The sequence below is a fragment of the Vitis riparia genome, chromosome 13 (assembly GCF_004353265.1).
Source record: "Vitis riparia cultivar Riparia Gloire de Montpellier isolate 1030 chromosome 13, EGFV_Vit.rip_1.0, whole genome shotgun sequence".
Taxonomy (NCBI): Eukaryota; Viridiplantae; Streptophyta; class Magnoliopsida; order Vitales; family Vitaceae; genus Vitis; species Vitis riparia.
In genome coordinates this window covers 20177582-20193087 of record NC_048443.1, presented here as the reverse complement: position 1 = coordinate 20193087, position 15506 = coordinate 20177582, and the positions used below count along the sequence as shown (strand labels likewise).

Sequence of the window (15506 nt, the reverse complement as noted above, 5' to 3'; positions counted from 1 at the left end):
CTTGTTAATGATGGTTTTAAACCATATTCAAAATTATATTAGAAGTAACAATGTCAATAGTAGTTTTGAGCTGCATTAGAACCAACATTAGCAACTTTGGTGTTACTTAATATACTAGGATTAACATTTGCTCTTATAATTTTAAGCTATAATCAAGATTATACTAAAAACCAACATTAACGACTATGATTTAATAATGAATTTTTTTATTTAAAAAAAGAAAAAAGAAAAAGAGCAATAGCTCTTAGCCATATGACTGCCCATTTGGACGAGAAGCATTACTTTGCCTAACATTTTTGCACTCAACCCATTCCCACAATTTTTCTCTCTAAAAGGACTGTTTTTATTTTTATTTTTTTATTTATCGAAATGTCTTTCCCCTCTTATAAAGATATCCATATTCATAATGGAAATATAAATTAAAAAAAAAATTGAGTTTGCTTAAAATAAAAATAAAAATATTGAAAGAAAAAAATTTTCATATTTTTTTTTATCCTTAAAAGTAAATGAAAGCAATTTTTACTTTCAAAAACTATTTTAAAGAATAAAAAATAAAGAAACTCATAAATTTTGGGAACAAATAATGAAATTAAATTTGTTATTTTAAAACAGGTAGCCACAACTTTCACGTCAAGACCGCATAGCGCAGTGGATTAGCGCGTTTGACTTCGGATCAAAAGGTCGTGGGTTCGACTCCCACTGTGGTCGATCCATTTTAGTGTTTTTCTTTTTTTTTTTTTTTTTTTTTTTTTATAAATTCATTTGATTCCGTTTTTTCATAAAATTTTATATTTAAATTTAATATAAAATAGAAATTATCAAAATTAAAGTTTGACAGTCCCGTAATTAACCTCTTTTCGATTGTAGAAGTCAAACATTGAAAAAATATAGAAAAGAATAATAAATTTTTTTTATTCAGATAAAATTGTTTTTCAAAACTTTCAATTTGATTCAAAAACCAAGAAATTCGAGGTTGGTTTAAATATTGGAAGCTAATGCATACCCAACAAAGAGAGTGTTTGGCAAATTGATTTAAGAGTTATTTGATTAAAAGATAAAACCTAATTTTGGAAATCTAACTTTTTATCATATTTTGACAAAAATGTCTTTATTCTTTTCTTGTAAAAATATTTTTTTTTTTTAAAAAATAACCTATATATAAATATTTAAAATAATTAAGGGCATTTTTGTCAAAAATGGATTACTCTCAAAGCAAAAATATGGAAAATGTTAAATTTACAAATATGAGGAATATTTCATCATTCTTACCCCATTAATTCTTAATTAAAAGACTTAATATGACTTAATAACTTTATTTAAATTATCAAATAAATTAAACATATTTCGGTAAAACAACTTAATATTACAACTTAAAATTATTTTTAAATTTAAGTATTAAGTTAAAATAATTAACTTATTCTTAATCTCAAAGTCTTTCTTATCTCATTTGCTTGTATTAATAAAAGTATATTTATAATTATGATTTCATATTCTTGATTCATTTTTTATAATAAATATTTTATGGTACTTATGTATCTACAGTACCTTAGATATAAATGTTTTATAAATAAATTTATCCCTTAAAATTAATGAAATAAATATGAATTAAAATCAAATTAGTTAAAATTAATATAGGTAAATGTATCAATTTGATGATTTAGAATAAATTTTAAATTAATTTCATCAAATAACTTTGATACTTAAAGTAAAAAAATAGTGACAAATTTTAACAACTTCAAAAAAATTAATTTAAAGTCAATTTAAGTCATTAAATAATAAGTATTATGTTTTATCACACATTGCTCAATGCACAAATTTTTCCCATTTTCTACCAAATGTTTTAGTTTAAAAATAAAATAAAATTGACCAAAGAAATAGATAGCTGCTAAACATTTCCATGCAAAAGGAATTAAATTTAAATAGACTTGAATTTGTTTAAGTATATATAATAAAACTTAATCTTATTAAGTAGTTTGAAAATTAATTATTAATAAAAAATTTATATATTTTTAATATCCCAAAATTTTAAAATATATATTATTATTTTATATTATATTAAAATAAAATATTTGCAAATTACTAATTTCAAAAAGCTAGTAATTTAATATATTTCTAAATGTCTCAAAGTACCAAAAATGTATTATAATAATACAAAATGATGAATTATGTAATTAGTTTAGGAAAATGGTATCTAGGCAATAAATAGGGTTTCTAATTATATTTAGTTGCTAAGAAAATATTGAAAGTTTATTGATTAACTAAGGAATCGTTTGAAAATAGTTATTAAAATGTAAATTTTTAAGAAGAATTTTCAAAACCTCTTTTCTAAATTTTCAAATAGTTCTTAATATTACTGTTATTTGTAATGCTTTATTTTTCATCATTCTCGATATTGATATAATTATTTTTTTAAACATTTGATAGAAAACAAGTGAAAATAGTTAAGATACATTCTCAAATAACCTTGTTTTTGTAACAATGCTCAAAAACTCTTTTCTAAAACAATTGATAACCAAACATGATTTTATGTTTATATATTTTTTTTTTTTAAATATTCTTGAGAACAATTCCCAAACATAACCTTACTCATTTCTATTGATCACACATTTAATTATCGAAGTATGCATCCAAGTGTTAAGATTAATTGGTTGGTTTTTGGATCTTCAATTTAGGAAATTATAACATCAAATCTTCTTCTTCTTTTTTTTTTTTCAAAATTAATTGAAAATTTTAGTTTAAATAAGTGTGAATTATGTTTTGGAGTTCTAAAGGAGAAAATTTTATTTGAATAATGGTAGTTGATTTATTTCCTTCTTTTTTTTTTTTTTTGTAAGGATTTGAACTTTGAAAAAAAATAGTAAATTAATTTTGGATTCAATTTTTATTATTTTTATTTTTGAGTGATGAATCTTTAGATAATCCACATAAATTTAAAAAGCTTAGAGTGCATTTGACACTTATTATAAGAAGTGTTTCTAACATTTTTAATACTTAAAAAATAAGAATTTTAAGTGTTATAAAAGTTAAAAACATTTCCTAAAATAACTACCACAAACACTTTCAATCTCGCTAAAAATTATGAGTTACAAGATAAAAATAGTTGCTATATATAATTGAATATCAATTTTAACTTTAGAACTTTGTGGATTTATTTTAAACTCATTTCTTATCCAAAATAATTGAGTCTTAAGTTGTTGGACTTTTTAGTAAGGGTTTTTGAAAAAAGTTTAGATCTAAATTTGCTTGCAAAATAAAATAGAAAATGGTTAAAATTATTTAGTTGTATTTGATTTTTCTTTACAACACCTTTGCTAATTTATGATAAATTCATTTTTCAGTCAAATTACACAAAATTAGAATAATTTGATTTATTTTTAAGTGAAATTTTAAAAATAAAAATAAAAAGTGAATTTGACTTTTATTTTAAGTGAGAAATAGACTTGGGTGAAAAATTAAAAATTCATGTTAAACAAAAGTTAAGAAAGTTAGGGTATGTTTGGTAATTGTTTAAAGAAAAATAGGAAAATATATTTGTCAATTATTCTTAAAAACAAAAAACATGGTATTTTTAAATAACATATTTTAATTATTTTTTAAGCACTATAAAAAATAATTATATAAATATAGATAATGATAAAAAATAAAGTATTTTCAAAACATATAAAACATGTTAAAAACATTTAAAGTCCCAAAGAGACATTTGTTCTACAAAACATCATATAACAATTTTAAAAAATTGTTTTCAAAAACTATTTTAAAAAACAATTATCCAACAAAGTCTTAACTTTTCCATTCAAACATAATTATCATAAAGGGTGCATTACAAGAACCTTCCTTGAGGTTCAATCAAAATACAAAAGCATTTCTCTATTTTTAAAAATTACTCTATACTCCTTGTGTCATTAGCCAAACAACAAGACCACTCCTTATGGTCTATTTTCTTTTAAATTTAATAATTAATGAGACATTATAACTTGTTTCTTCTTCTTCACAATGGATTCATGAAAATGTTGATATAATGTGGTGACAATATGGTTTTTTGTTTAAAAAAATTTAAGGATTAAAGAGATGTTATAAGGTGCTTTAAAATGTTGATGTAATGTGGTGACATTATGGTCTCTTTTTTTTCTTTTTTCCTTTTTTTTTTAAGGTGACATTATGATTTTTTTTTTTTTTGTTTTAATTTTAAAAATTAAAGAGGATAAGTCATGTTTTTTCTTTTTTCTTTTTTTCTTTTTTTAATTTTAAGAATTAAAGAGGCATTATGAGGTACTTCTTCTTTTTCTTCTTCTTCCTCCCCTTTGTTGCAAAGTCGAAAGTTGAAACCTAAGGGTTTGCCAAGCTAGTAATTTGTTTTCTTCTTTTTCTTTCCCTTTGCTACAAAGTTGAAACCCTAGAATTTTGTTGATTTCATAATTTGTATTATAGTGTAAAAATTGCAAGTGAAAAAGATTAAATTAGAGCTATAGGCTAATCTATGAATGATTAAAGGTAATTCATGTATAGTGTTTGTAATTCAAAATATAAGGGATGTCAACGCTACAAAAAAAAAAAAAAACATGGATTTCAAAAATTAAAAAATGAAAGATTTGTTAATTTTTTGTATATATGTTGTGTTTGGACCATGAACCTCTTCATCTAGTACTAACTATTGTTAGGATAGTGACTTTAAAAACTTCATATGATGAAACAAAATGAGATTTTATCAATACATTTATATCATGATTTCAGTTTCCACTTTTCTATCTATGATTGCATTGATTACTACTCAAAAAGTGCTATTTCATAACTTGTAATTAATCCTTTTAAACACTTTTGAGTAGTAGTTAGTGCTTTTTAACCCAATTAGCATGTTAAGGCCCCTTTCAATCAATTCTAATCAAAATGTGTAAGTTTTGGTGTTTTTGTTAGTATTTTGATCACCAAATCATTATGAGATTGAGGAGAGTTATTTGGAATCCATGGCAAAGCAATGAAGAGCTCAAATTCATGAAGAACTAAGATTTGGAGCTCCATAGCCCTTTGCCAAAGTCGTTCAAAGTATGCAAGGAGAGAAGCAAAGAGGAGAAAAGCAAAGAAGAAAACAGAGGACAGCAGCTGCAGTCTTCTTTTGCACTTTTGGAGCACTTACCGAAGTCCATTTTCTACATGCTATATACCATTTCAAAGCTCAGGAAGTCAAGAATCCAATGCTTCAAACGGTGCACGATTTGGAGCTAAAATGAGGAAGTTACAGCCATTGGAAGCCAATCACTCCAAGCTAAAGGAAGGCTTCAGAAAAGTGCTGCGAAATCACCATTTTGTTGCGAGATATTTCGCAGCCTTTTTGTACAGTACCATGGATTTCTCCTGAAGCTTCACAACGCGATGGAAGCCAAACACCACAAGATGAAAGCCAACTTTGCAGTAGTGCGAAATCAGCTGGTTGCTATGAAGAAATTTCGCAGCCTTTTTGTGCATTTGCAAAATCTCGCAGACCTCATTTTCACCTGTGAAATGGTCCTGAAGCTTCCCGATAGTTGTGCACCGACTCTTTTAGATCTTTTCTTCTGATATTTGTGTGTCTAAATTTCCATTTTCTCCTTGTATTCAGCCACTCATGTAATTCCTTAGTTAGGAAGTATCCAAGGAAGGGTAAATTACCTTCCTATATAAACTCTCAGGAGGACTCTCGGAGGAGGTTGTTACAGAGCATCCTTTGTACAGTTTTGGGAAGGAAGTAAAATACAGAGCACTTGCTCTGTTTTTCCTATATATTCTTGTCTTCTCTTTCATTTTCATTTTCTTGCTAGCCAAACATTCTTTGAGATGTTTTCTCAGAGGATGAGAGGCTAGGCTCTTTGTCTCTTGGAGTGAAGAAAGCCGGGTAAGTTTCCTCATGCATAAATTGGAAGTTTTGTTGTTTTAGTTTTTAATGAAGAGAAAGTGTGACCCGTTGATGGTTTTTATCTTTTTAGTTAACTTAAAACGCCTTTAAATCACCTGGGCCAACACTTGGTAAGGCAAGTGATTTTCCTCCATGGAGATTCATTAGTTTACCCCTTGCGAGCCTCTGGGAGGTGACTTGAAGGTAGGATTTTCTAGAATTGCCAACACTTGGTAAGCTTTTGGACTCCAATGAGACATCCATTAGTTATCTCTTGCGAGCTTGTGAAGGGAAATCCAAGGTTAAAGATCACCTTGAATGGCAAGTGCTAGGTGAGAGGTATGAGCCATTACAAGTTGCATCAGTGAGAGGGATTTAGTGTTTGAACCCATTAATGGGAAGCATCTGTACAACACCGATTGGAGAAGGAACTATATGTTAATTCTCTAATGCGAGGAAAAGAAACAAGTGACCGGAACTCTCCTTTTTGTATGATGAATCTGAGCCTAGTGATCTAAAACTCCAAGAAACACTTTTCTTTTCTAAGTAAAATCCAGTTACTACTATTTTTGGTTAGCTTAAAACCAATCCCTTTTCCACCAAAGTTTATGTTTTCTTTTATAGTTAACCTTGAAATGAAAAGGCACCAATTCAGCTTTGAATTAATATCATTTGTGAAGTGAAAACCCATCCCAGTGAACGATCCTAGAGCCACTATGCTATAGTAGCTTTGTCTTTGCTACCCTAGTATATGGTGTAATAGGTTATAAATTTTGTTGATTAATCCCTCAATCAAGGAGCACCAGCTGGACACGAATCAGCTGAGACACCAATTAGGCATGAATCAAATGGCGCCGTTGCCGGGGATGGTGCCACTTTGCAGTGATATGATCTTTTGAGAGCACTTGTGATCTTCATCACAAGTTTGGTGACTTTTCTTTTCTTTTTACTAACTCTTTTTAATTGTTCTTTTTCTTTATTTATGTTTTAGTTAACCTTTCAGCTAGTTTTAGTTAGTCTTAATCTTTAGAATTTTATTTTCTTTTGTTTTTTTTTGTGTTCTCTGTTCTTAATTCAAAAATTGCTAGTTGTGCATGCCATATTGAATACCATAGCAGAGGAAGCCATGAACTTCATGAGTTATGTGGCTGAACTTTCAAGAGAATGGGGTGAACCAAATGCTAGAGATATGGGAAGAATGATGTCTCAACCTAAAGCTAAGGGTGAGATGTATATTTTGAATGACGGCATGGACATGAAGGCAGAGATTGCAGCTATGGAAAGGAGATTGGATGAGCTATAAATGAAGAACATGCAAGAAGTGCAAGCCATCTCTCAAACACCATTGCCACCTATGCCTTGTTCCATTTGTCGATCATATGAGCACTTGGTGGAAGAGTGTCCTATCATTCCAACAGAGAGGGAAATGTTTGGTGATTGCAACACCTACAATTCCAATTGGAGGGACCATCCAACATTCTCTTGGAAACCACAGCCACCTCAGTACCAGCAACCTGCTCAAGCACCTCAGCAAGCCTCAAACCTTGAACAAGCTATGATGAATCTTAACAAGGTCATGGAAGACTTTGTTGAAGCTAACAAATCCATCAATGCTCAGCTCAGTCAAAGAATTGACAGTGTAGAGAGTTCATTGAACAAAAAGAGGGATGAAGTGCAAAATGATCTATCTCAGAAGATAGATAATCTCCAAGATTCAATCTCAAGGTTTGCCAACCTCAACACAGTGCAAGAGAAAGAAAACTCTCCTTCTCAACCTTATCAAAATTCCACGAGTATCCATGAAATGGAGGCTAAGGAGGGAGATAAAGAGGTTGATCTGCCCACATGCAAGCTACAACATAAGGTAGAGAGTGAAACAGAGAAAGAAAAGAGGGAGGAAATCAAAGGAAAGAGAAATGGGAAAAGGATAGAGAAAGATGGCTATGATCTTAAATTGGATGAAGAACCACAGAGGATAGTCATCAAGGAAGAAATGAAGAAACACATGCATCCGCTTTTTCTCCAAGCCTTGTATGGCAAAAAGGGAATTGGTTTTGTTGCCATCATACTCAGCAAGCCTCAAGTGAGAGATGCAAACTTCATATGGGATCCGGGCAAGCTAAATCAGGATCAAATTTTTTTGATGGACTTAGTCTTTCTAAAGACTAACTAGTCCATAGCTTCTTTTTTTTATTTTTTACTTGTTTTAACTTTGATTTCAATGTTTTAATTTTAATTTCAATGCTTTAATTTTGATTTTAATGTTTTAATTCTACTTTGTTTTGATGTAATATAGGTTTTTGGATGATCAAAATAAGGAGGAAATGTAAAGGAAGAAATCGGGAAGAAATCGGAGCGAAAACAGAGCAAAAATAGGGGAGAAAAAGAGTTCTGCGAGATTTCGCAGCCTCTGCGAAAACGGCCTTTTGTTGCGAAATCAGTTCGCAATACTTTTAAGCCCTTTACGAACGATTTCGCAGCTGCGAAACCGATGTTTGGCACACGAGTGCCACTCGCAGCACAGGAGCCCCCATTTCGCAGCTGCGAAAGCGGCTGCGAAGCTCCAAAGCATGAAATCCTCCATTTCGCAAGGAAAGCTCCATTTGGAAGGGTGTTTCGCAGCTGCGAAACCACTTCTTGGCACACGAGTGCCATTTCGCAGCATAGTGACCCTCATTTCGCAGCTGCGAAATGGGTTGCGAAAATTTTTTTCCTTCTTTTCATCACTTTTGGGCTGCGAAATCACCTCCAAGCTTCGAAATGGCCTTCAAATTGCGAAATTGACTTGAAAAATGGAGGGAAGTTTGCAAAAACACCTTGCAAAGCTAAGGGAAGTTGCTAAAATGCCAATAGAGCCCCACGCACCAGCTGAGTACCCTCTGGAACTCATGAACAGCCACCTCTCCATTTCAGCCTTGGCCAAGACTAGAGGAAAGCCCCGCGCACCCTGAGATCACACATGAAGCCTCTCATTCCATTTCTGACCTCCTTAAACCATCAAATCCCATAGCTACCAACTAATAGCTCCAGCTGAGGAGACTATGCCACCTAAGGAGACTACCAAAGCAGAGGTTGAAGTTCTGATCCAACCCACTCAAGAGGCCACCACAGATGCATCAGCTCCACAGGACCCTTCCATTACTTGATCATCTTTTTATTTTTTGTATTTACTTATTATATTAGTATACATAATTCCATGTTTTGATGTCTTATATTCTGGGATTGGATGTATTACTGATGATACATCATACATAGACATCATTTTTGTTTAAACTTGGCATTTTTCTATTTCCTCTACTCACTAACTCTTTTGTTTTTTTGAAACATGTGGTTTCTCCTACATGACTCAGACTCCATGTCACTCAAGAGGTACCACTTCCTCCCTATTTTTTAATCGCTTTTGTCACATTGAGGACAATGTTCAGCTTGGTTGGGGGGAGAGTTGAGGAAGTAAGTATTGCTATTAATGCTAAGTTATTTTGGTAATTTAGTTGCTTTTTGCTTAATTTTTAAAATTTTTAAGTTTTTTATTCTACTCTCCATGGTTATTAAGGAAAAATTTTCAAAATGAAAAGGGAGAAATTGAATTTTTGTCTTTTTACTTGACTTAGAGTTTGTATTATGCTTACTAAAGTTGATGAATTGTTGAAACATTTATTGAATTCAACCTTAGTTCTTCCACTTTAAGCTATTCACACACTGTGCACACTAGGTTCCGATTATAAGATGAAAAACTATTTCCCTCTTGACTTAGGAAAATTTTAGACTTGGTACCTTTGACCTCATTTAATAGTGTTGGGACACCTTGTAAAAGGCCAATGAGTCTTTGAAAAAAAAAAAAATGTTTACTTGCCTTGAAACCCGAGCAAGGTCTGAGGGGTATATGGTGAAAATCTTTAAAACCTGGTGCCCTAAGCCTTAATTGGTTGGAAGTCACCGACCTCAATGCTCGTTACAAGGGTGAATAGGTGGAGTTTAACATACTGTAGGTGCTTGGGTATTAAAATTCATTCTCAAAAGTCCGGGGTAAAATCCGAGGAGTTAGTGGTTGAAAGATCCTTAAAGCTTGATGCCCTAAACCTTGATTGGTTGGGAGTCATCGATGGACCCCCGTTACATGGACAATTTAAAAAAAGAATACCTTTAAGTCTTGTACTCCTACAATGAAAAAAAATTGTGAGAAAAGAGGTGCGTTCTTAGCCTATTGGAGGTTGATTAGTTTGCTAAGCTTTGAAAAAAAACTAGGTTGAGGGGAGAGATTAGTTCAACATACTATATTCGGAAACTAATAAGTAACACTTGGATTTTTGTGGAAGAGTAAGGTTTGACCCTTTGGGAGTGGAAACTCTTTTGAAGCTTAAATTTGCATAATGTCTTCTCTTTATGAATTGTGACTAGGCAAATTATTTGATAGCTCCTATTGAAGTTTGAGTTTTATTTCTTTAATGTTCCATGTGAGAGTTTGACCAGTCATGCCACTTAAACATTTTTTGAAGTGATCAGCATGATGTTGTAAATTATGGTAATTTTGTTTTATTTTTCTCTCATTCATTGCTAAGGGACTAGCAATATGTCGGTTGGGGGGAGTGATTACTACTCAAAAAGTGCTATTTCATAGCTTGTAATTAATCCTTTTAAACACTTTTGAGTAGTAGTTAGTGCCTTTTAACCCAATTAGCATGTTAAGGCCTCTTTCAATCAATTCTAATCAAAATGTGTAAGTTTTGGTGTTTTTGTTAGTATTTTGATCACCAAAGCATTATGAGATTGAGGAGAGTTATTTGGAATCCATGGCAAAGCAATGAAGAGCTCAAATTCATGAAGAACCAAGATTTAGAGCTCCATAGCCCTTTGCCAAAGTCGTTCAAAGTATGCAAGGAGAGAAGCAAAGAGGAGAAAAGAAAGGAAGAAAACAGAGGACAGCAGCTGCAGTCTTATTTCGCACTTTTGGAGCACTTACCGAAGTCCATTTTCTACATGCTATATACCATTTCAAAGCTCAGGAAGTCAAGAATCCAATGCTTCAAACGGTGCACGATTTGGAGCTAAAATGAGGAAGTTACAGCCATTGGAAGCCAATCACTCCAAGCTAAAGGAAGGCTTCAGAAAAGTGCTGCGAAATCACCATTTTGTTGCGAGATATTTCGCAGCCTTTTTGTACAGTACCATGGATTTCTCCTGAAGCTTCACGACGCGATGGAAGCCAAACACCACAAGATGAAAGCCAACTTTGCAGTAGTGCGAAATCAGCTGGTTGCTATGAAGAAATTTCGCAGCCTTTTTGTGCATTTGCAAAATCTCGCAGACCTCATTTTCACCTGTGAAATGGTCCTGAAGCTTCCTGATAGTTGTGCACCGACTCTTTTAGATCTTTTCTTCTGATATTTGTGTGTCTAAATTTCCATTTTCTCCTTGTATTCAGCCACTCATGTAATTCCTTAGTTAGGAAGTATCCAAGGAAGGGTAAATTACCTTCCTATATAAACTCTCAGGAGGACTCTCGGAGGAGGTTGTTACAGAGCATCCTTTGTACATTTTTGGGAAGGAAGTAAAATACAGAGCACTTGCTCTGTTTTTCCTATATATTCTTGTCTTCTCTTTCATTTTCATTTTCTTGCTAGCCAAACATTCTCTGAGATGTTTTCTCAGAGGATGAGAGGCTAGGCTCTTTGTCTCTTGGAGTGAAGAAAGCCGGGTAAGTTTCCTCATGCATAAATTGGAAGTTTTGTTGTTTTAGTTTTTAATGAAGAGAAAGTGTGACCCGTTGATGGTTTTTATCTTTTTAGTTAACTTAAAACGCCTTTAAATCACCTGGGCCAACACTTGGTAAGGCAAGTGATCTTCCTCCATGGAGATTCACTAGTTTACCCCTTGCGAGCCTCTGGGAGGTGACTTGAAGGTAGGATTTTCTAGAATTGCCAACACTTGGTAAGCTTTTGGACTCCAATGAGACATCCATTAGTTATCTCTTGCGAGCTTGTGAAGGGAAATCCAAGGTTAAAGATCACCTTGAATGGCAAGTGCTAGGTGAGAGGTATGAGCCATTGCAAGTTGCATCAGTGAGAGGGATTTAGTGTTTGAACCCATTAATGGGAAGCATCTGTACAACACCGATTGGAGAAGGAACTATATGTTAATTCTCTAATGTGAGGAAAAGAAACAAGTGACCGGAACTCTCCTTTTTGTATGATGAATCTGAGCCTAGTGATCTGAAACTCCAAGAAACACTTTTCTTTTCTAAGTAAAATCCAGTTACTACTATTTTTGGTTAGCTTAAAACCAATCCTTTTTCCACCAAAGTTTATGTTTTCTTTTATAGTTAACCTTGAAATGAAAAGGCACCAATTCAGCTTTGAATTAATATCATTTGTAAAGTGAAAACCCATCCCAGTGAACGATCCTAGAGCCACTATGCTATAGTAGCTTTGTCTTTGCTACCCTAGTATATGGTGTAATAGGTTATAAATTTTGTTGATTAATCCCTCAATCAAGGAGCACCAGCTGGACACGAATCAGTTGAGACACCAATTAGGCATGAATCATGCATCAATACTTGTACTATATATAACTTGAGTGCATTAAGAATTACATGGAATATTCAAGTCATAGTTTCCTTGCAAGTTGATGAGTTGTTAATAACTGATTCATAGACTTAGGCAATCTATCAAAGGTTGTAATGCACTATCTCCTAATTGGAGAAATGACTTTTCTTGGTTATCGAGATGAGTTTTTCATGGTACATAAGTGAAAAACTGTGTATGGTTACATATTATATAAGACCTATGGTGAGTCATGACATTGGCTATTGGGTAGTCATGACTTACCAAACAACTATATTTCATGAGTTCTTAATCTTGAGATAATATTGAGTTATTGTTGAGGTCTTACAATGACTTGGACATATGAGTAAGATCTTAAAATAGTCATATATTCTCCATGGATTATATCACCGTTAATTAAAATGGGTGACAACAGGTATTCTCAAGATAGACATCATGATATCTCATGAGATTAAGATAGTTTGTCCCCTTTAAATTATGGTTACATAAGTGAAGTGTATGGTTACATATTATATAAGACCTATGGTGAGACATGACATTGGCTATTGGGTAGTCATGACTTACCAAATAACTATATTTCATGAGTTCTCAATCTTAAGAGAATATTGAGTTATTGTTGAGGTCTTACAATGACTTGGACATATGAGTAAGATCTTAAAATAGTCATATATTCTCAATGGATTATATCACCGTTAATTAAGACAGGTGACAACAGGTATTCTCAAGATAGACATCATGATATCTCATGAGATTAAGACAGTTTGTCCCCTTTAAATTATTTTAGAGACTTGTGATCATAGAATTTTGTGGCAATAGTAATTCCTTAAATGGGATTTGACATATTCTTTTTATGAATTAAAGTAGGTTAGTTAATCATAAAATAAGAGGATATAAGACTCAAGAATTATAGAAGTAGTCTTCTAAGAGGTTAATAGTTGTAGTTTCTTTAGATTATAGACATTAATTCATAGAGAGTCTACATATAGTGGATAGTTAGACACGAACTCAAGAAATCAATTAGATTGGATTCAATCAAATTTCATCTTGATTTAATATCATGAGATACTAGAGTGTAATTGACTCTTTTTAGTGAAATATTGAGTCAACTTCAAAATTAGATTTTAAGAAAATCAATATTTTCCTATGTGTCTTAGTGGTCCCTATTCAAGCTCATAGTCTATATTGGCATAAAATTTGAGGGAAATTAGATTTAATCATATGTGTATGCATAATATTTTGATAAAAATGTAAGGTTGTACAAGAACTTATGATTATTTATTTTTAATTTTTTTTTATTTGACTAATTAATTAATTAAAATTCATTAGAACTAATTGATTAATTAAGACCATGTGGACTTGATCAAGTGACCCAAGCCCATAATTGGATTAGGCAAGATGCCTTTAGTGTTTACACTAACTAATATGACATGACATTTTTATACACTTAATATGCTTCTATAATACAAACAATTTAGAATTTGGGTTCTAAATCCTAGCGAAAAACTTTGTTTTCTCTATGGCTTCCTTTAAAATTGCATGCTTCACGGGAAAAATACAAAGAGGGTACTATTAATTAAATATAAGGTTTTGATAGAGGATTTTTTATATTCAATCCATTAGCTTTACATTTACATCAATTGAGTGAACAATCTCAACTGGTTAAGTGAATAGTAATCGATTGAGAAAATTGAATAATAATTGGTTGAGCTGCTTGAATCAAACATACACAAAATATAGAAAATTGATGTATAAATGACCTTTAACAATTCAAAGTGTTTCAATATGAAAACTTCATATTAAAAAACTCTTTTTTTATAATGAAATACTTGTCAAAGTATGAGTTTTTATTATTGAAACAATCAATCTTTTTTTTTAATAAAAAACATTAAAATATATGCATAAATGAACTTTATAGTTTTTGCAACTTTAGCATCTTTAAAATAACATCCTTAGCTAGGGAAATCCAGCTATATGAACTCTTTGTCATTTTGAAAATCCTTTTAACTATGAATAACACTAAACAAATTTAGTCTTCATTTAGAAAGATTCTTTATTCAATTTATAAAAGAATAAAGTCACTTGGATGATTTTAGGTCTTTAAGTAATAATAAAATATATGATCCTAGTGCATCAACAACCTTACAAAGAGATCCTAGAGAATAAGTTTTAATTGATCTTCTCTTTGAAGTTTTCTTCTTCTTCTTGATTTTCCTTTGACTTGATTTATCTTTATAATGTCCAGTTTGAAAAAGTTTGCGTCTAGATAGACTACTGGGTATATATATTGCCTCTTGTGTCTTTCGTAGATGAAAACAATTTACATTACATCAATTGGGATGCCAAAGTGCATGATTTTATAAATCAGGATACCAATAAATGGAATCTCTAATCTATTTCGGCATTCCTTCCCTCAAATGTTTTACCAAATATTAAAGAAATTCCAATCCTTTCCTTTCCCATTAAGGATAGGATTTTTTGGGGTTTCTCTCAACATGGTAAGTTTACCCTTAAGACAGCAACTTAGGATGTGAGAAAACCTTCAACGCACCCTAGATAAAAAATGTTGCATTGAATTTGGAAGTTAAATCTTTTACCAAAAATAAAGTTTTTCTTATGGCTGGTTATTAGAGATGTCCTCCCCACTTGTTATTTAAGGAATATTAGTTGATGCAAATCAGAGAAGAATATCGGGATGGACTATTAGTTGATGCAAATCAGGAGAAGAATATCCCATAGTTATGTAAACCATGGGAACTATTATGTGATGCAGAGGACTTTTAGGAATCTTACACATTTGTTGAAATTCTGTTTTTTTTTTTTTTTTTTGTAATGTTATTCTTTCCAAGTTCATTGCTTTCCTAGTTTATTTCTTCTGAGTTTAATGCTTTCCTAGTTGGAGTTGGAGATTTGAATATTGGTTTGTTATTTAAGGAATGATGAAAAAAATAATGAAGGCGATTTTTTTTGCCATTCGAAAATTCGAATCCTTTCTTTCTTTGGAGTGATTCCAATGTTGTAGAGAGAGTTTGTGTTTGCTTAGCTCTTGGTTTTGATGTGAGATTGGTCCAGGACGTTTGGCG

The 15506-nt window shown here is 31.7% G+C and overlaps 1 non-coding gene across 1 annotated transcript; it reads left to right on the top strand.

The window, feature by feature from the left end:
* Positions 1-634: 634 nt before the first annotated feature.
* TRNAR-UCG lies at positions 635-708 on the top strand. Its single transcript has one exon. It is a non-coding gene; the product is annotated as a tRNA-Arg (tRNA).
* Positions 709-15506: the final 14798 nt, after the last annotated feature.